This window comes from Ovis aries, chromosome 4, assembly GCF_016772045.2.
Source record: "Ovis aries strain OAR_USU_Benz2616 breed Rambouillet chromosome 4, ARS-UI_Ramb_v3.0, whole genome shotgun sequence".
Lineage (NCBI taxonomy): Eukaryota > Metazoa > Chordata > Mammalia > Artiodactyla > Bovidae > Ovis > Ovis aries.
Window position 1 is genome coordinate 529,516 of NC_056057.1, and position 22,176 is coordinate 551,691.

General features: G+C 37.6%; 1 long non-coding RNA gene across 1 annotated transcript in view; it reads left to right on the plus strand.

Moving 5' to 3' along the window:
* LOC121819375 (uncharacterized) overlaps window positions 1–16,315 on the plus strand; it is a 45,828-nt gene extending 29,513 nt beyond the window's left edge. The window contains exon 3 of the long non-coding RNA XR_009600461.1: window positions 9,201–16,315. This is a non-coding gene — a long non-coding RNA (uncharacterized LOC121819375). The remainder of the gene's footprint in view (window positions 1–9,200) is intronic.
* Window positions 16,316–22,176: the final 5,861 nt, after the last annotated feature.

The following is a 22,176-nucleotide window of genomic DNA, read 5'->3' on the forward strand; positions in this document are numbered from 1 at the left end:
GTATCTGTTCATTTATTTATATCTTCCTTGATTACATCTGCATTTTATAGTTTTCAGCATACAAGCCACATGTGTTTTGTTAAGTATATATCCAGGTGTTTCTTTGTTACAAAATACGTGTGATTATAAATCTATTGTTTTAATTTTGTTTCTACACGTTCATTATATATAAAAACACAATTGTATACAGAAATTAAATTTTTAGGTATGTTTTTCTTGTATTCTGCAACCTTGTTGAACTTACTCATTCTAGGACTAATGCATTTTATTAGTTTTTTGTTGTTGTTACTAATTTTAACATTTTTTCTGATATTCCTTGGGATGTTCTATGTAGACAGTAATGTTATATGCAAATAGGGACAGTTTTCTTTTTCCAATCTCTACATTTTTTATTTTCTTGTTTTGTGCTGATGGGACTTCTAGTACTCTACTGAATATGAGTGGTGGGACTAGGCATTCTTCCCTTGTTTCCAACATTGAAGATAGAAATCCAGTGTTTCACCACAAAGTATGATGTTTACTATAGGGTTTTTGTATATATATCTTATCAAATTGAAGAAGTTACTTTCTATATCTAGTTTACTGAAAACTTTTAAATCATGAATGCTTTTTCTGCATCATTTGGCATGATTGTGTGATTTTTCTCTTTGTTATGTTAGCCTGTTGATTTGGTGGATTACATTGATGTTGGAATATTGAACCAGCTTTGGATTTCTGGAACAAATCCTACTAAGTTGTGGTGCTGTGTAATACTTTTAACATATTTTTGGACTTGATTTCCTACTATTTTATGAAGGATTTTTGCAGTTTTAAGGGGGTGGTATTAGTCTATAGTTTTTATCTTTTGTATTATCTTTGTTGGGCTTCCTTGGTGACTCAGACAGTAAAGAATCTGCATGCAGTGCAGGAGACACAGGTTCAGTCCCTAGGTCAAGAAGATCCCGTGGAGAAGGGAATGGCACCCCACTCCAGTATTCTTGCCTGGAGCTTTCCATGGACAGAGGAGACTGTTGGGCTACAGTCCATGAGACTGCAAAGAGTCAAATATGACTGAGTGACTAACACACTTATGTTTTGCTTTAATATTAAAGAGTTCTTCTGTCTGTTCTTGCCACCTCTTCTTAATAGCGTCTGCTTCTGTTAGGTCTTTTATTGAGCCCATCTTTGCCTGAAATATTCCCTTGGTATCTCTAATTTTCTTGAAGAGATCTCTAGTGTTTCCCATTCTGTTGTTTGCCTCTATTTCTATGCACTGATCAATGAGGAAGGCTTTCTTATCTCTCCTTGCTATTCTTTGGAATAGCAAGATTGTTTGGCTCCATAAAGGACAGAAATGGTATGGACCTAACAGAAGCCGAAGATATTAAGAAGAGTTGGCGAGAATACATAGAAAGAACTATACAAAAAAGATCTTCACAACCCAGATAATCAAGATGGTATGATCACTCACATAGAGCCAGACATCCTGGAATGCAAAGTCAAGTGGGCTTTATGAAGCATCACTACAAACAAAGCTAGTGTAGGTGATGGAATCCCATTTGAGCTTTTTCAAATCCTGAAAGATGATGCTGTGAAAGTGCTGGACTCAGTATGTCAGCAAATTGGAAAACTCAGCAGTGGCCACAGAACTGGAAAAGGTAAGTTTTCATTCCAATCCCAAAGAAAGGCAACGCCAAAGAATGCTTGAGCTACTGCACAGTTGTGCTCATCTCACAGGCTAGTAAACTAATGCTCAAAATTCTCCAAGTCAGGCTTCAACAGTACGTGTACCATGAACTTCCAGATGTTCAAGCTGGTTTTAGAGAAGGCAGAAGAACCGGAGATAAATTGCCAGCATCCATTGGATCATCGAAAAAGCAAGAGAGTTCCAGAAAAACATTTATTGACTGCTTTATTGACTATGCCAAAGCCTTTGTGTGGATCACAACAAACTCTGGAAAATTCTGAAAGAGATGGGAATATCAGATCACCTGACCTGCCTCTTGAGAAATCTGTATGCAGGTCAGGAAGCAACAGTTAGAACTGGACATGGAACAACAGACTGGTTCCAAATTGGGAAAGGAGTATGTCAAGGCTGTATATTGTCACCCTGCTTATTTAACTTCTATGCAGAGTACATCATGAGAAACGCTGGGCTGGAGGAAGCACAAGCTGGAGTCAAGATTGCCGGGAGAAATGTTGGTAACCTCAGATATGCAGATGACACCATCTTTACGGCTGAAAGTGAAGAACTAAAGAGCCTCTTGATGAAGGTGAAACAGGAGAGCGGAAAAGTTCGCTTGAGGCTCAGTATTCAGAAAATAAGATCATTTTCTTATTCAGATTATTTCAACATTCAGAAAATAAGAAAATAAGATCATATCATCTGGTCTTATCACTTCATGGCAAGTAGATGGGGAAACAGTGAGATACTTTATTTTTTTGGGGCTCCACAATCACTGCAGATGGTGACTGCAGCCATGAAATTAAAAGACCCTTACTCCTTGGAAGAAAAGCTATGACCAACCTAGGCAGCATATTAAAAAGACATTACTTTCCAACAAAGGTCCGTCTAGTCAAAGCTATGGTTTTTCCAGTAGTCATGTATGGATGTGAGAGTTGAACTATAAAGAAAGCTGAGTGCCGAAGAATTGATGCTTTTGAACTGTAGTGTTGGAGAAGACTCTTGAGAATCCCTTGGACAGCAAGGAGATCCAACTAGCCCATCCTGAAGGAAATCAGTCCTGAATATTCACTGGAAGGACTGATGTTGAAGCTGAAACTCTAATACTTTGGCCAGCTGATGCGAAGAACTGACTCATTTGAAAAGACTCTGATACTATGAAATATTAAAAGCAGGAGGAGAAGGGGTTGACAGAGGATGAGATGGTTGGATAGCATCACCAACTCAGTGGACATGAGTTTGAGGAAACTCTGGGAGTTGGTGATGGACAGGGATACCTGGCTTGCTGCAATCCATGGGGTCTCAAAGAGTTGGACACGACTGAGCAACTGAACTGAACTGAATACTAAGTAATCCGGACTTCATAGGATTTGTTTGGAGTAGTTCTCTGCTGTTTTCTGAAAGAGATTGTGTAGAATTGGTATTCTTTTAAAATTGTTAGATTTTACCAAGGAAAGCATCAGGCCTGAATATCTATTTTCAGGAGATTTTAAACTACAAATTCAATTTGTTGAATATAGGACTGTTCAGATTATCAGTTTCATCTTTGGTGAATTTTGGTAGTCTGACTTCTGAGGAATTGGTCTGTTTCATCTAAATTGTCTGGTTTATATGCATAGAGTTGTTTGTCATATTATATATTTTTAACATTTTTATTGGAAAGTGAATGTTAGTGTTGGCTGTGCTGGGTTTTCATTGCTGTGTGCAGTCTTTCCCTAGTTGCAGAGTATGGGGGCTACTCTTTGTTTTAGGCTTTTCATTGTGGTGGCTTCTCATGTTGCAGTGCCTGGGCTGTAGAGTGTGTGGGCTTCAGTAGTTATGGCACATGGGCATGTCACTCTGAGGCATGAGGGATCTTCCTGGACCAGGGATCAGACCTGTGTCCCCTGCATTGGCAGGCGGATTCTTAACCACTGGGCCACTAGGGAAGTCCTTCCTTATTATATTTTTAATGTCAGTACAGTCTCCAGTGATACCCTCTTTTTCATTCTTGATATTGGTTGTGTTTCTCTGTCATTTTAAATCATTCGTACTAGAACCCTATCAATTGTACTGAAGTTTTCAAAGAACCAGCTCTTGGGTTGAGTGATTTTTTAAAAAAAGAAAATTGATTTTCTGATTTCAGTGCCATTGACTTCTCCTTTTTATTATTTTCTTTCCTTTGCTTGCTTTGCTTTTATTTTGCTCTTTTTGGTTATTATATTAACACTACTCTGTTATGAACGTTCATATATACATTTTTGCTTCAGTTCAGGTCAGTTGCTCAGTCATGTCTGACTCTTTGCAATCCCATGGACTGTAGCATGCCAGGCCTCCCTGTCCATCACCAACTCCCAGAGCTTGCTCAGACTCCTGTCCATTTAGTCAGTGATGCCATCCAACCATCTCATCCTCTGTTGTCCCCTTCTCCTCCCACCTTCAATCTTTCCCAGCATCAGGGTCTTTCCCAATGAGTCCATACTTCCCATCAGGTGGCAGAAGTATTGGAGTTTCAGCTTCAGCATCAGTCCTTCCAATGAATATTCAGGACTGATTTCCTTTATGAGAGGGGTTTGATCTCCTTGCTGTCCAAGGGACTCTCAAGAGTCTTCTCGAACACCACAGTTCAAAAGCATCAATTCTTCAGCACTCAGCTTTCTTTATAGTTCAACTCTCACATGCATACATGACTACTAGAAAAACCATAGCTTTGATTAGATGGACCTTTGTTGACAAAGTAATGCCTCTGCTTTTTTAATATACCATCTAGGATGGTCATAACTTTTCTTCCAAGGAGCAAGTGTCTTTTAATTTCATGGCTGCAGTCACCATCTGCAGTGATTTTGGAGCCCCCAAAATAGTCTGTCATTGTTCCCCTGTCTATTTGCATGAAGTGATGGGACTGGAGGCTGTGATCTTAGTTTTCTGAATGTTGAGTTTTAAGCCAACTTTTTCACTCTCCTCTTTCACTTTCATCCAGAGGCTCTTTGGTTCTTCTTTGCTTTCTACCATAAAGGTCCTGTCATCTGCACATCTGAGGTTATTGATATTTCTCTCGGCAGTCTTGATTCTGGCTTGTGTTTTGTCCAGTCTGGCATTTCGCATGATATACTCTGCATATAAGTTAAATAAGCAGGATTGTTTTTGCTTAGACATGATTTAAAATTATTTGGGGTGTATTCCTAGGAGTGGAATTGCTGGGTCATGTGGCAATTTTATGTTTAACTGCTTGAATAGTCGCCAAACTGTTTTCCATAGTGGTTGCCTCATTTTACATTGCTATCAGCAAATTGTTTTAGTACCTCGTCTAGCAATTTTAATCTCTTATGTAGTCGGTAGTTCATTTATATATAATGCAATTGGTGATGTGCTTGGGTTAATATCTGCCATCTTATTATTCAATTTCAGTTTTTCCAAACTGTTTTTCTTTTTCTCTCTCCTGTCTTGACTTCTTTTGTATTATTGTATTTTTCTCTCTGATTACCTAGTTAGGTGTGCATTCTTTTATTGCTTACCCCAGAAATTATGATATGTACTCTTGACTTACAATATTGAAATAAAAATAATAACTTTGATCACTCTCCCATTAATGTTCCTCTGACCCCTGTCTTTATCATTTTGTTATTACACATAATTATTTTGTATTTTATATGTCTTTTAAGGCATTACTTTTTGTTTTTACAGAGAATATTCATTTCTGTTTTCCCACATAGTCACCTCTTTTGTGGCTTTTAATTCCTTTTGAATTTTCATCTTAGATTACTTTTATCTTTTAGTGTAGGTTTGGGACAGTATATTTTCTGTTTTTGCCTATCTGAAAATGTCTTTACTTTGCCTTCACTTATTAAAGGGTATTTCTGCTGACCATAGTATTATGATGAGCAGTTGTTTTCTCTTAGTTCTTTAAATACGTCATTCTGCTGTTTTCTAGCATTCCAAAGTCCAGCAGTAGTTGTTCTGTTGAACGTAAGGTATCTTTTTTCCCCTTTACTATATTTTTCTTTGGTTTTCCACAGTTTAAATGAGATATGCTTAGATGTATTTTTTGTATGTATTCTTCTGGGGATTTGCGTAACTTTTTGAATCTATGGGTTGTCTTTAATCAGTTTTGACAAATTCTTGACCATCATCTTGTTTTATATTGCCTCTGTTTATTCTTTCTTCCCTCTTTTAAGGTTCCAGTTATGTAAATCCTAAACATTTTCATGTGTTTTACACATCCGTTATGTTTTTTTCTGTATTTTTCAGTAAGTTTTGGTCTGTGTGTTTCTGGTTTGGATATTTTCTATTGCCTTGTTTTCCATTTTGCCAGTTCTTTCTTCTGGTATATCTAATGAGCTCTTAATCATAATTTAGGTATTTCACTTACAGAATTTCCATTTGGTCCTTATGATAGATTCCAGTTTTCTGGAATCCTTCATCTTTTATTTTCTCAAACATATTTCTCATGTACAGTCTTGGGACTGAGCTGAGTTGAGGCTGGGTTTCAGTTTTGATTGGTCTCTGCCTCTCTGTCATTTGCCCCCACTGCTGAAGTGTGGTCACTCAGGGGAGGGGCTTCCAGCTCCAAGTGAGTTATGCTCATTTACCCTAGCTGGACTTGAAGCCTCTAATTTATGTTTCCTCATACTGATAACACTGACAAAAATTTCCAATCTGCTTTTCAGAGGCTTTGTGCTTAGCTTTTTAACCTCCTGCCCTGTGCATCTCCAGAATTTTCAAATATCTTGAAGGGAAAATTAGCTCTGTGTCAGGCCCAAACCTAGGAACTTCCCTGTTCACCCATCTGTCACTTTTGTTTTGAATTTTGTCTGTAGTCTTTTTTTTTTCTTCTAATTTTTATTTTATATTGGAGCATCATCTATTAACAGTGTTGTATTAGTTTCAGGGGGTGATTCAGTTATATATATACATGTTCTGTCCATGGTCTTGCATGACTACCAGAGCCCTGCTGGTTTCTTGGTTCTCTAGCATCAGCCTGGGCAAAACTTGCTTCTCAGTCTCTTGCCTTACACCTAGGTTCAACAGATACCTCCTTGGAGAAATGGCTGCACTTATCAGGCCACCTCTGCATGCTTCCCTGCTCTCTGATTCCTGGTCTGTCTAGTTCTTTTCCTTCAGTAGTTCTCTAGTAGCCTTCAATAGATACTTTAAAACTTTTCCTATATTTTGAAGTTGTTCTTGATGGGAACATTGATTTAATTTTAAGTAATTAATTTAAAATTATTTCTTCATGCTTGGAAGTACTGGTTGCATATAGTTTGTTATATGTTATTATATATAAATATATGTTATATTTATTATATATAGCATATATATGATATTATATGTAGTGTTGTTTTATATATTATATATGATGATAGTAATAATAAGTGGTAAAGGTCCATCTAGTCAAGGCTATGGTTTTTCCAGTAGTCATGTATGGATGTGAGAGTTGGACTGTAAAGAAAGCCGAGCACTGAAGAATTGATGCTTTTGAACTGTGGTGTTGGAGAAGACTCTTGAGAGTCCCTTGGACTGCAAGGAGATCCAACCAGTCCATTCTAAGGGAGATCAGTCCTGGGTGTTCTTTGGAAGGACTGATGCTAAAGCTGAATCTCCAATACTTTGGGCACCTCATGTGAAGAGTTTACTCATTGGAAAAGACTCTGATGCTGGGAAGGATTGGGGGCAGGAGAAGAAGGGGACGACAGGATGAGATGGCTGGATGACATCACTGACTCGACGGACACGAGTCTGAGTGAACCCCGGGACTTGGTGATGGACAGAGAGGCCTGGCGTGCTGCGATTTTTGGGGTTGCAAAGAGTTGGACACGACTGAGAGACTGAACTGAACTGAACTGAAAGTGATCGTCACATATAGTTATGTATCAGTTATCACGTCTCTTATACAGTTAACTTCTTTTAACACCAGTTTCTCTAAGTGACTTTTGGTTTTGTGAGTATGTTGTGTATAGAAGGCTTCTGGAAAATGTTTTATATCAATGTAGAAATAAATTGATTGAGTCTTAGTGGAAAGGCCTTGTGGTGAGAATATGTTATTAGTTAAAAATCAGCCATGATTCTGAAACTGGTTATATAAACATGTGAAAAAAATATTTGGTAGTCAAAAGCCCAGATGTACATTTCTTGGGATAGTTGATCTATTCCTATGGTTATAATGATCATTTTAGTATGGTTTTATGTTTGGGGCCACTATTTTTTCTTTTTGTTTCCTTAATATCAGCTTACAGTGTTAGCTCAGTTTACATCATGTGATTTCAGAGTTCAAAGAACTCTAGTGTATGTTTTTAAATTTTTCTTTTAATGTAAAAACAACAGGAAAATATGAGACCAAAGTGATATCTCTTCATTTACCTCCCACCTCAAAATATGTACTACTGTGTATAATGACTACTCTTTGTCTCCTACCCTTTCCTTTCATTTTTTGTCCTCCTCTCCTATTGATATATGTTAGTTGACAAAAATACGAAATTGAAGTACATAAGAAAAACAAAATTGGAATCTCTTGTAATTCCATTACAAGCAGTAATCAGGTTTCTAAGCATTTGATACGTATCTTTTGTGGATTTTTCTATGTAAAATGGACTGTATTGTTATTTGTTGTTCTCAACCAGGCCTTTTCGTTAATATCACCTGTAATAATTTAAATATCCATATAGATTCTGCAATACACCTCATACTTAACCAAATCAGAATCTCTAGGGGTAGGGTGAAGAGGGTTTTGTTGAGAAAAACAAAAACTTCCCTTCAGAAAATTTTAATTGCCTTCAGGAATCTTCTGAAACAGATAAAACAAGAATATTGCCATATTATATATGAAGAAAACTTTGACTTGTATACAACTCTCCATCTAATGATCTGATTTGAACTTTTTCCTGGCCATTTCACCCTGTGGTGAATTTGGACTGCTCTTGGGGTTTCCGGCCATCTCTCTGTGCACTCTGTGCTCCTATCTGTGTGGAATACAGTTGTATCACACTTCCTTGTCATAAGCTCTGTCAGCAGGCTCACAGTGAATGTTCGAAGCTCATGGAGCTATTTGGTGTTCCTTGGCCTGAAGGTATGGAATGCAGTAGGTGTGAAAATCAGAGTTTTCATGGACCATTGCTTCTTTTGCAGCATATTTAAAATTATTTTATCTTCTAGTTCATCAGTTTTTAAGAACTTTTCGAAGTGTGTATATTACTTATAATTTTGAACAAAAGTTTCATGCCTCAGAGCTGTTCATTTCCTTAGGAATTTGGAATGAAATGAAAAAGATGGAAAAAGAAAAACATTTCTATGAAGAAATTTTTAAAATAATTAAAAACATAATCAAGATATTGATTGTTGATATCTTTCCCTTACAGTTTTTTTTTTTTTCTGGTTATAAAAGTAATGCCATTTATAAAAGATTAGAAGATATAGAGAACATAATCATTTGTTGCCTCATTATTAAATATCTTTAATGATTTAGTGGGACTTGAATATCTTTATGATTTTATCGTTAATGACTATAGTAGTTCTGTCATTTCATTTTTTCTTTCTTTCTTTCTTTCTTTCTTTTTTTTTTCAGTTTTGTTTTTTTGACCATGCAACATGTGGGATCTTAGTTCCCTGATTAGAGATAGAACCCATGGCCTCTGCACTGGAAGCACAGAATCAACCACTGGACTGCCAGGAAAGTCCCTTGGTTCTGTTTTACTGTCATGTATTAACACCCAGACCCAGAAAATGTCAGATACTTTTCAGATCACTTCCAATATAGAGATTGTAAGCATTTCCTAAAGGTTTGAGGATATTTACCTGACAGTCTTATAGATTTGTATAAGAGAACATAATTGTTAGTAATAACGTGTATGGTAGTAATACTGCATTTTTTTATACTATAATGTTGTGCCTTTTTGTGTTCTTAAATGTTTCAAGGATAAAGCATAGATGAATACCTATAAAACTCTTACTGTCTAGCTTTGTCCAATAATATTTTGTAGTGTTTGCTTTAGATTTTTTTTCTTGGCCACACCCAAGATCCCACATGGCTTGCAGGATCTTAGTTCCCCAACTAAGGATGGAACACGGGGCCCAGAGAGTGAGACTACCAAGTCCTAACCATTGGACCACCAGGGAATGCCCCAGATTTCTTTTTTAAAGAAATAAAACAATACAGGTAGAGTTGAAGATTCCTTCGTTAGTATCCATCTTGATTTCATTTCCTTCTTTTCTCCCCAGAGAAGAAACAATCATTATGTTCAATTTCTTGTTAATTCTTCTTATGTTTGTTTTTATACTCTTAGTATACATTACAAACATATCCATAAGCAACATTATATACTTTTTTATGTTTCATATATATATGAATATATAATGTTGTTTATGTATATGTGTTTATATCTGTATCTGTTGTTTATATTTGTTAGTTTGGTTCTTTCCTAATTGCTGTGATGGCCAATTGTGTTAATATTACTATCTGTACTTATTTAGCCATCTTCTACTGATGGTCATTTAAGTTATTTCCAGGGGTTTGCTATTATGGGCAGTGCTGCACAGAACACTTTTTTTCTCCTTCATGTTTAAAATTAATTTTATTTATCATCTGTCAATAGCCATTGGAGATAGGTAAAAAGCCCACGTTGTTACTGTCATTTGATAGATGGAGAAGCTTAAAGCATGTATTAGTTACTTGTAGTCAGTTCACTGACAGTTTGCTTTCTTTTGTTTGTCTACCATATTTTCCACCTATTTGACATACTCTCTTGTCTAGACCCATCAAACCATTCATCCACTATCTCCCCAAAACCTTATAATATTTATAGTTCCTCTTTTAGAAATCTAAATTTATTGGTATTTGTAACAACAGTTATGAATTACCTCAGCAGGAATCCTATTTTATGTTTTGTGTCAAACTCCTATTGTTTAATGGTCTTTTTATTTTAATAGATTATGTACAGTTATAGAAATTCATTATGATCTCTGTTTTGATAGTATTAAATCTGTTTTATGTCCTCATTATTTTGCCTGGAATTGCCTAACTCTGAATTCTTACTAAGTTCTGACAAACTGTTCTTGCATAATAACCTTTCATTCTTCCACATCTCTCATATCCTTGTTCATACTGTACCTGTTCTTCAGTTTTATGGATACCCCAAAGTTTTGGGGTTTGCTCTCACCTTTCCTAATAGCTCCCTTCCTGATCTCATTTGTTTTCTTACTTAGGTTAAGCTTTGTTGTCTGTCACATAAAATAGTACTTTTGCTAAAAGTTTCAACTTATTCCGTCTGTTGTGCTTGTTCAGATCTCTAGCTGGACCAATTCAACTAATTTCTTACAAATTAATTATGCTGCATATTTAATTATTTAAACCATAGCAACTCCTTTTTTTTTTTTACTATAGTCCAGAGTCTATCATTGTTTTATTATATTTGCTTTATCACATCTGTCCATCCCTCTACTGATCCACTAATCTACATTATTCTTTGAGTGTATTTCAAAATAAATTAGAGACAACAGTTACTGTCATCACAAATATTTTATCAGGTCCTTCACCAAACATTTGTCGGTAGTTTGTTTTTTGTTTTTTGTTTTTTTTTTTTTCTATTTAAAACTTTACAAGGAAATGCACAAATCTAAAGATAGCATCTGAGGTTTGATAAAAACCTGCAGCTTAGAAAGCCAAATCCTGAGAAGGGTGTAGAATTGGATATTATCGTTACCTCATGCTCTCATGCTCCTTGCTAGTCAGCCCATGTCTATACCATCCTCTGGAAGCAACTGCTGTTTAGCATCCTTCCTAGATAATTATTCTGTGTATTCTAGAACTTCATACAAATGAAGTCATATGTTGTATAACTCTTATTTTGCTTAAGATTGCTTTTCTTTGGTTTATTTTCAAGACTCATTAATGTTTTTGTGTTCATTAATAGTTCTTTCCTTTTTCTTATCTTCCATTGTTTAGATTACTTTATTTTGCTTATCCATTCTCCTGTTGATAGACATTTTAAATCATAGCCACTCTGTTTGCTCTTTGTCTTTAGTCAGTTTCCAGTGTGGTCAACAGGCAAGTTTCTATTCATTCTCCTCAGCGCTTATGCCAAATGTATGTCACTCACTTCAAACCTATATTTCATTTCACCTTTATTCCATATTTGACCCTTACTCCCCTCAACCTCAGTCTGTCCTCCTTTCCTGAAAATCACTTTGGCATTTTGTGCAAACTATTGTCTGCTACATCTCAGTCTAGTCCTTCTCAATTTCCTTTCTTGCATCTTCTTCTTCCTGGTGCTTCTTAGCAATCTGTTTCTGTTCTTTTTGATTCTACATGCTTCCCCTGGATAATTTCATCTCAATGATTTTAACTGTTATTCACATGCTGATAACTCCTAAATCCAAATCTATAGCCTTGACATCTTTCTGGTAAGTTCCAAATCTGCCTAACAAGCAGCCATTGGATATCCTAACCTGAATTTGTCTCAAGTACCTCAACTACAACACGTCTAAAATTGATTTTACTCTTTGCTCTTTTTTTTTTTTTTTTATTCCTAGAAGCCATATTCCTCCTTCATTGACCTAAGCTCCCACATCCAGTCAGTTGTAGATTCTGTTGCTTTAATTTAACTAATTTCATAGCTGTCTCATTCTTACTGCCTTATCTGATTTTAGTTATGGCTCATCAGATATCTCCTCTCTCAGTTTTGTACAGCTCAAATGTCTTCCATACTCCTTCTAGTCATCTTTCTAATTAACTTTTATATGGGGTGAGTGCTTAGTCATGTACAACTCTTTGAGACCCCATGGACTATATAGATGTAGCAGCCCACCAGGCTCCTCTGTCCATGTATAGAATTTTCCAGGCAGGAATATTGAAGTGGGTTGCCATTTCCTTCTCCAGGGGATCTCTCCGACCCCAGGATTGAACCCATGTCTCTTGCGTTTCCTGCATTAGCAGGCAGGTTCTTTACCAGTTGAGCCATCATGGAAGCTGTTAAGTTGGGTAAGGGCTATATGAATATATTTATCAACAGTCATCAATTCAGCAAATATTTAGTCAACAGCCATCCATTCAGCAAATATTAATTGGATGTCTTCCATGTTCTCCACCAGAGAAGGTAATGGCAACCCACTCCAGTACTCTTGCCTGGAAAATCCCATGGATGGAGGAGCCTCGTAGGCTGCAGTCCATGGGGTCACTAAGAGTCGGACACAACTGAATGACTTCAGTTTCACTTTTCATTTTCATGCGTTGGAGAAGGAAATGGCAACCCACACCAGTGTTCTTGCCTGGAGAATCCCAGGGACGGGGGTAACCCTAGTAGGCTGCCGTCTATGGGTTCACACAGAGTCGAACATGACTGAAGCGACTTAGCAGCAGCAGCAGCAGCAGCATGTGCTAGACACTATTCCAGATAGTGAAGATGAGTAGTGAACAAAACGTGGTCTGTTTTTATGGAGCTACAGTTCTAGTGATGGTTGTAATGGTAGGATATAAATAAATAGATAATGTCATATAGCAGTGAATGCCAATAAGAAAGAATAGAGTTAGGTGGTAGGAGATAAATAAATAGATGTCATATGGCAATGAATGTCAATAAGAAAGAATAGAGTTAGGTGATAGCAATATAGTAGGGAGACATTAGCGAGGGCCTTTTTAAGAAGGAGACAATGTAACAGGGACATGAATGAAATGAGAGAACAAATGATACAAATATCTATGATACAGATCAGTCCAGGCAGAAGAAGCAGAGCAACAAGTGCAGAGGCTCTGAAGTGGAAGCGTGCTGGTTATATTCACAGAGCAACAGGGACACCAGAGAGGCTAGAGCCATGTGAGTAAGGGAGAAGGGAAAGAAATACGTTCAGAAAGCACTGGGGTTTAGGGGTGTCTTTAGAGCTCCTTTGTGGAATTTGGATTTGATTCTGAGTGAGTTAGAAGATTTTGAGCAGAAGAGACATGATCATGAGCACAGGGGTGACATGTCTTTAAAGTATCACTCTGGTTCTTGTATACAAATCGAGATGAACTGGAAGACACTCCAGAAATCCAAGGATGAGGTACTAATAGCTCAAACTGGTTGGACGCTGTGGAGGACGTGGAAAGTGATCAGATTATAGATAACGTTATGAAGTCAAATGACAAGAAGTGCTGTTACGTTGTGAGGTGGATACGACAGAAGCAGTTTCAAGGAGGATCCCAAGGGTTTCAGCCTGAGCAGCTAGAAGAATGGGATTACCATTTGTGAAAATGGAGAAACTAAGGAGTGGAAATCAAGAGTTTGGTTTTGGAAGGATTAAAAAGGAGTATATGTATGGTGAATTGGCAGTTGGATGTACAGATATGTCCATTGGTATGTTTATATCAGTGTTTATACACACACATGCACACACACACATTTCTGAAAGTGCTTACCTCTTGTGCTTACAGTTCATGCACTCTTCGTGCCCCAGCAGTGCTAAACACACCCTGGTCGAACCTCTGTGCCTTTGCTCACATTTTTTGTTAGAATACTGATTGCCATACTGCCAGTACTGACAAATACTGATTCAAAAATCCTGTGGTGAGGGACTGACATGAAGTCTTTCATAATTGTGATTGCTTCATACATCATGCTGCTATATCTTGTATTGTGTTTACAAGTTTGTCCTTCTTTTGAACTCAAGGATAGAGTGTTTTTTAGGTGTTTTTCTCTTCAAGTCCTGGCTTACTGCAGAGTTCTAATAAATGCCTCTGTGCAATAAGTTTCTGTCATTTGGCTTTATAATCCAAGCCTTGTGAAGAAAATGGTTTGTATTAAATCAGCTTCAGTATAAGGTTATACATGTATTTGGCAAACAATATCAGTGATAGTTTATTGAGATTAATCAGCTTCAGTATAAGCTTATATGTGTATTTGGCAAACTTAATATCAGTGACAGTTTCTTAGAAACTATTTGATGCATGTAACTACTGAATATCTAGTTGATGGGAGTCTGAAGGCTTAGAAACTGGTGCTGCCAAGAAAACTGAAAATGCAGGAAGTTCATGAGAACAGTACTTCCAATCATGTGAGAATGTCTATAGCACATCCGTGTTTTTTCTATACTGTGCGTGTGATGCTTTCTCAAGTCTGGAAAATTGTCAAAATGCAGATTTCTTGGGCCCTATCACAGGCATAATAAAATAGAATTTGAGGTGGTGAAGGATGTCTCATCCTCACCTACCAGATCTCCCCATGTCCGTAAGTTTCTTCTCTATGTCTGTTTCTCCACTGTTACCCTATAAATAAATTCTTCAGTACTATTTTTCTAGATTCCATATAAATGCATTAGAATACAGTATTTATCTTTCTCTTTCTGACTCACTTCACTCTGTATAATAGGTTCTAGGTTCATCCGCCTCATCAGAACTGACTCAAATGCCTGCCTTTTGATGGCTGAGTAATATTCCATTGTGTATATGTACTGCAACTTCTTTATCCATTCGTCTGTCAATGGATATCTAAGTTGCTTCCATATTCTAGATATTGTAAATAGTGCTGCAATGAACAATGGCATACATGGGTCTTTTTCAACTTTGGTTTCCTCAGGGTATATGCCTAGGAGTGGGATTGCTGGGTCATATGGTGGCTTTACTCCTAGTTTTTTAAGGACTCTTCATACCATCTTCCATAGTGGCTGTATCAATGTACATTTCCATCAACAGTGCAAGAGTGTTCCCTTTCCTCTACACCCTCTCCAGCATTTATTGTTTGTAGATTTTTTGTTGATGGCCATTCTGACCGGTGTGGTGATATCTCATTGTAGTTTTGATTTGCATTTCTCTAATAATGAGCAGTGTTGAGCATCTTTTCATGTGTTTGTTAGCCATCTGTATGTCGTCTTTGGAGAAATGTCTGTTTAGCTTGTTCCCACTTTTTGATTGGGTTGTTTGTTTCTCTGGCATTGAGTTGTATGAGTTGCTTGTATATTTTGGAAATTAATCCTTTGTCAGTTGTTTCATTTGCTTTTATTTTCTCCCATTCTGAGGGCTGTCTTTTCACCTTGCTTATCGTTTCCTTTGCTGTGCAAAAGCTTTCAAGTTTAATCAGGTCCCACTTGTTTACTTTTGTTTTTATTTCCATTACTCTAGGAGGTGGGTCAGAGAGTATCTTGCTTTGATTTATGTCATCGAGTGTTCTGCCTATGTTTTCCTCTAAGAGTTTTATAGTTTCTGATCTTACATTTAGGTCTTTAATCCATTTTGAGTTGATCTTTGTGTAGGTGTTAGGAAGTGTTCTAATTTCATTCTTTTACTTATAGCTGTCCAGTTTTCCCAGCACCATTTATTGAAGAGCCTGTCTTTGCCCCATTGTAAAATCTTGCCTCCTTTGTCAAAAATAAGGCACCCATAGGTGCATGGGTTTATTTCTGGGCTTTCTATCTTGTTCCATCAGTCTATATGTCTATTTTTGTGCCAGTACCATACTGTCATGATAACTGTAGCTTTGTAGTATAATCTGAAGTCAGGAAGGTTGATTCCTCCAACTCCATTGTTTCTCAAGACTGCTTTGGCGATTTGGGATCTTCTCTGTTTCCATATGAATTCTGAAATTTTTTGTTCTAGTTCTGTGAAAAATGCCATTGGTTATTTGATAGGGATCATGTTGAATCTGTAGATTGCTTTTGGTAGTATTTTCACAATGTTGATTCTTCCTACCCAGAAACAGAATATCTCTCCATCTGTTTGTGTCATCTTTGATTTCTTTCATCATTTTCCTATACTTTTCTGTGTACAGTTCTTTTGTCTCTTTAGATAAGTTTATTCAGTCACTTTAGTTCAGTTCAGTCATTCAGTCGTGTCCGACTCTTTGCAACCCCATGAATCACAGCACGCCAGGCCTCCCTGTCCGTCACCAACTCCCAGAGTTGACTCAAACTCAAGTCCATCACAGTCGGTGATGCCATCCAGCCATCTCATCCTCTGTCATCCCCTTTTCCTCCTGCCCCCAATCCCTCCCAGCATCAGAGACTTTTCCAATGAGTCAACTCTTCTCATGAGGTGGCCAAAGTACTGGAGTTTCAGCTTTAGCGTCAGTCCTTCCAAAGAACACCCAGGGTTGATCTCCTTCAGAATGGACTGGTTGGATCTCCTTGCAGTCCAAGGGACTCTCAAGAGTTTTCTCCAACACCACAGTTCTAAAGCATCAATTCTTAAGCGCTCAGCTTTCTTCGCAGTCCAAGTCTCACATCCATACATGACCACAGGAAAAACCATAGTCTTGACTAGATGGATCTTTATTGGCAAAGTAATGTCTCTGCTTTTGAATATGCTATCTAGGTTGGTCATAACTTTTCTTCCAAGGAGTAAGCGTCTTTTAAGTTCATGGCTGCAGTCACCATCTACAGTGATTTTGGAGCCCAAAAATATAAAGTCTGACACTGTTTCCACTGTTTCCCCATCTATTTCCCATGAAGTGATGGGACCAGATGCGATGATCTTCGTTTTCTGAATGTTGAGCTTTAAGCCAACTTTTTCACTCTCCCCTTTCACTTTCATCAAGAGGCTTTTTAGTTCCTCTTTACTTTCTGCCATAAGGGTGGTGTCATCTGCATATCTGAGGTTATTGATATTTCTCCCAGCAATCTTAATTCCAGCTTGTGCTTCTTCCAGCCCAGTGTTTTCGTGATGTACTCTGCATATAAGTTAAATAAGCAGGATGACAATATACAGCCTTGACGTATATTTTTTTTTCTTTTTCCTGTTTGGAACCAGTCTGTTGTTCCATGTCCAGTTCTAACTGTTGCTTCCTGACTTGCATACAGATTTCTTAAGAGTCAGGTCGGGTGATTTCGTATTCCCATCTCTTAAGAATTTTCCAGAGTTTGTTACGATCCACACAAAGGCTTTGGCCTAGTCAATAAAGCAGAAATAGATTTTTTTTTTTCCCCCTGGAACTCTCTTGCTTTTTTGATGATCCAATGGATGTTGGCAATTTGATCTCTGGTTCCTCTACCTTTTCTAAATCCAGCTTTAGGATCTGGGAGTTCTCAGTTCATGTATTGTTGGAGTCTGGCTTGGAGAATTTTGTGCATTACTTTACTAGCATGTGAGATGAGTGCAATTGTGTGGTAGTCTGAGCATTCTTTGGCATTGCCTTTCTTTGGGATTGGAATGAAAACTGACATTTTCCAGTCCTGTCACCACTGCTGAGTTTTCCAAATTTGCTGGCATATTGAGTGCAGCACTTTCACAGCATCATCTTTTAGGATTTGAAATAGCTCTACTGGAATTCCATCACCTCCACTAGTTTTGTTCATAGTGATGCTTTCTGAGGCTCTCTTGACTTCGCATTTCAGGGTGTCTGGCTCTAGGAGAGTGATCATACCATCGTGATTATCTGGGTAGTGGCACTCTTTGTACAGTTCTTCTGTGTATTCTTGCCACCTCTTCTTAATATCCTCTGCTTCTGTTAGGTCCATACCATTTCTGTCCTTTATTGAGCCCATCTTTGCATGAAATATTCCCTTGGTAGCTCTGATTTTCTTGAAGAGATCTCTAGTCTTTTCTGTTCTGTTGTTTTCCTCTGTTTCTTTGCACTGACCACTGAGGACGGCTTTCTTATCTCTCCTTGCTATTCTTTGGAAATCTCCATTCAAATGCGTATATCTTTCCTTTTCTCCTTTGTTTTCCACTTCTCTCCTTTTCACAGCTGTTTGTAAGGCCTCCTCAGACAACCATTTTGCCTTTTTGCATTTCTTTTTCTTGGGGATCGTCTCGATCCCTGTCTCCTGTACAGTGTCATGAACCTCCATTGATAGTTCCTCAGGCACTCTCTATCAGATCTAATCGCTTGAATCTATTCGTCACTTTCACTGTATAATCGTAAGGGATTTGATTTAGGTCATACCTGAATGGTCTAGCGGTTTTCCGTACTTTCTTCAATTTAAGTCTGAATTAGGCAATAAGGAATTCACGATCTGAGCCACAGTCAGCTCCCAGCCTTGTTTTTGCTGACTGTATAGAGCTTCTCCATCTTTGGCTGCAAAGAATAGAATCAATCTGATTTCAGCATTAACCATCTGGTAATATCCACGTGTAGAGTCTTCTGTTGTGTCCTTGGACGAGGGTGTTTGCTATGACTAGTGTATTCACTTGGAAAACTCTATTAGCCTTTGCCCTGCTTCATTCTGTACTCCAAGGCCAAATTTGCCTGTTACTCCAGGTGTTTCTTGACTTCCTACTTTTGCATTCCAGTCCTCTATAATGAAAAGGGTGTCTTTTGGGGGTGTGAGTTCTAGAAGGTCTTGTACGTCCTAGAACCATTCATCTTCAGCTTCTTCAGCATAACTGGTCAAGGCATAGACTTGAATTACTGTGATATTGAGTTGTTTGCCTTGGAAATGAATAGATCATTCTTTTTTGAGATTGCATCCAGGTACTGCATTTTGGACTCTTGTTTTGCAGACACCACAGTTTTTACAAATTGAAGGTTCGTGGAAACCCTCTGTTGAGCAAATATGTTGGTGCCTTTTTTTCCAACAGCATTTGCTCACTTCATATCCCTGTGTCACATTTTGGTAACACTTGCATGATAGGCATATCTCTGAGATAGTGAAGGTTTGATTCCAGACCACTACAATAAAGCAAATATCACAATAAAGCAAGTCACACACGTTTTGGGGATGGGTTTACATATAAAAGGCTCTCCATGTGCTTCCCTATTCACTTAGACACAACGATATTGAAATCAGGCCAACTAACCTTACAGTGGCCGCTAAGGGTTCAAGTGAAAGGAGTTGCATACCTCTCACTTTAAATCAAAAGCTAGACATGATTAAGCTTAGTGAGAGAGTCATGTTGAAAGTTGAAACAGGCCAAAAGTTAGGCCTTTTGAGCTCAACAGCCAAGTTGTGAATCCAAAGGGAAGGTTTTTAAAGTAAATTGAAAATGATACTCTAGTGAATTCATGAATGATAAGGAAACAAAACAGTCTTATTGCTGATATGGAGAAAGTTTTGGGATCTGCATAGATCAGCCAGCCATGGTATTCCCTTAAGCCCAAGCCTAATCTAAGACAAGGCCCTAACTCTAATTCTGTGAGGGCTCTGAGAGAGGTGAGGAAGCTGCAGAAGAAAGGTTTGAAGCTAGCAGGGGTCAATTTTGTGAAGTTTAAGGGAAGACGTTATCTCTGTAGCATCAGAGTTCATGCAGAGCAACAAGTACTGATGTAGAAGCTGCACCAAGTTATCCAGAACATCTAGCTAAGATCATTCATGAAGGTGGCTGTTCTAAACAACAGATTTTCAGTGTAGACAGAACAGTCTTCTATTGGAAGAAGATGTCACCAGGACTTTCGTAGCTAGAGAGGAGTGGTCAGTGCCTGGCTTGAGAGCTTCACAGGGCAGGATGACTCTCTTGTTAGGGGCTAATGCAGCTGGTCTGGTGGCTCAGTGGTAAAGAATCTACCTGTCAATGCAGGAAATGTGGGTTTGGTCCCTGAGTCAGGAAAATCCCCTGTAGAAGGAAATGGCAACCCACTCCAGTAGTCTTGCCTGGGAAATTCCATGGACAGAGGAGCCTGGTGGGCTACAGTCCATGGGGTTTCAAAAGAGTAGGATATGATGTGTCAGCTGAATAGTAACAAAATGCTCATTTGCCATTCTGAATTATGCTAAATTTCTTCCTGTGCTCTGTAAATGCAACAGCAAAGCATGGGTGATAGCACATCTGTTTACAACATGGTTTGCTAAATATTTGAAGCTCACTGTTGAGATCTACTGCTTATAAAAAAAGGGAGTCCTTTTAACATATTACTGCTTATTGACAATGCGTTTGGTCACCCAGGCACTCTGATGGAGATGTACAAGATTAATGTCGTTTAATGCCTACCTTTTCAACATCCATTCTGCAGCCCACTGATCAAGGAGTAATTTGAACTTTCAAGGCTTTATTATTTAAGAAGTATATTTTGGGGGTGGCATACCTCACAGCTTGCAGGATCTTAGTTTCCTGACCAGGAATTGAATCTGGGCCACCACAGTCAAAGTGCCAAATTCTAACCACTGGACTGCTAGGGAAGTCCCATAAGAAATACATTTTTAGGCTATAACTACCATGGTGATTCCTCTGATGGATTTGGGTGGTTAAATGAAAACCTGGGTAGGATTCACCATTCTAGATGCCATTGAGAACATTCATGATTCAAGAGAAGAGGTCAAAATATAACTATTAGCAGGAGTTTGAAAGAAGTTGATTCCAACCCTTATGGTGCCTTATGGGGCTTTAAGACTTTGGTGGAGGAAATAACACCCAGTGTGGTAGAAAAATAGCAAGAGAACTAGAATTAGAAGTGGAACCTGAAGATGTGACTAAATTGCTTCAATCTCATGATAAAACTTTAATAGATGAGGAGTTGCTTCTCATGGGTGAGCATTAAGAAAATGATTTCTTGACACGGAGTCTACTCCTGGTGAAGATGCTGTGAGGATTGATGAAATGACAACAGAGGATTTAGAATATTACATAAACTTAGTTGATAAAGCAGAAGCAGAGTTTGAGCGGATTGACTTCAGTTTTGAAAGACATTCTACTTTGGGTAAAATGTTACCAAACAGTAATTCATGATACAGAGAAATTTTTCATGAAAGGAAGAGTCAATGGATGCATCAAACTTCATTATCTTCTTCTTTTAAGAAATTGCCACAGTCATCCTATCCTACAGAAACCACCCCAGTCAGTTAGCAGCCTTCAACATTGAGGCAAGACTCTCCACAACAGAAAGAGTATGACTCACTTGAAGCCTCAAATGATGGTTAGCACTTTTTAGCAATAAAATATTTTTTAATTTAGATATGAGCATTGTTATTTAGACTGTATGAGTAGATACTACATTCTACATTATAATATAAATATAAGTTTTCTATGTACTGGGAAACAAAATAATCCCCATGATTCACATTATTGTGGTATTTGTTTATTGTGGTATGGAACCAGACTACAATATCTTTGAGAATGCCTATATAGAAGATTTGAACAACACAACTAATAAAGTTGGTCTAATACGTATAGAAAATTTTGTACCTAACAAATAGAGAGTAAGCATTATTTCTGAGCACAGGAGTACTTTAAAAAAATGGACTATGTCCTAAATCGCAAAAGAAGTTTCCAAACTATAAGGTAACCAGAATCAAATAGACTATATTCTGTGACTATAATAATTTAACTTGAAATCAACAATAAAAATAAATCTTTAAAAAAACTCACCTGAATAGAAACTAAAAAATGTACTTATAAATAATTCATAGGTTAAAGAGGAAGCTTGAAAACAGCCAGCAAAGCAGACATGAAAGGAGAATCATATTAAATAAAAGAACAGAAACTAATAAAATGGGGGAAATGATTAACACTTTCCTAATTGTATATTGTAACCAATGATAGGATGAGCAAAAGTTTATTTTCTATATTAGTAATCTTTTTCTTTAGACAATGTCTAATATGAGCTAGCAATAAAATTATAGAACTCAGGCTATATATAGTCATTGTCAAATTTTCAGCAGTATATCTTTTCCATATAATGAGAAAATTTTTGGACTGTGTAAGTGCA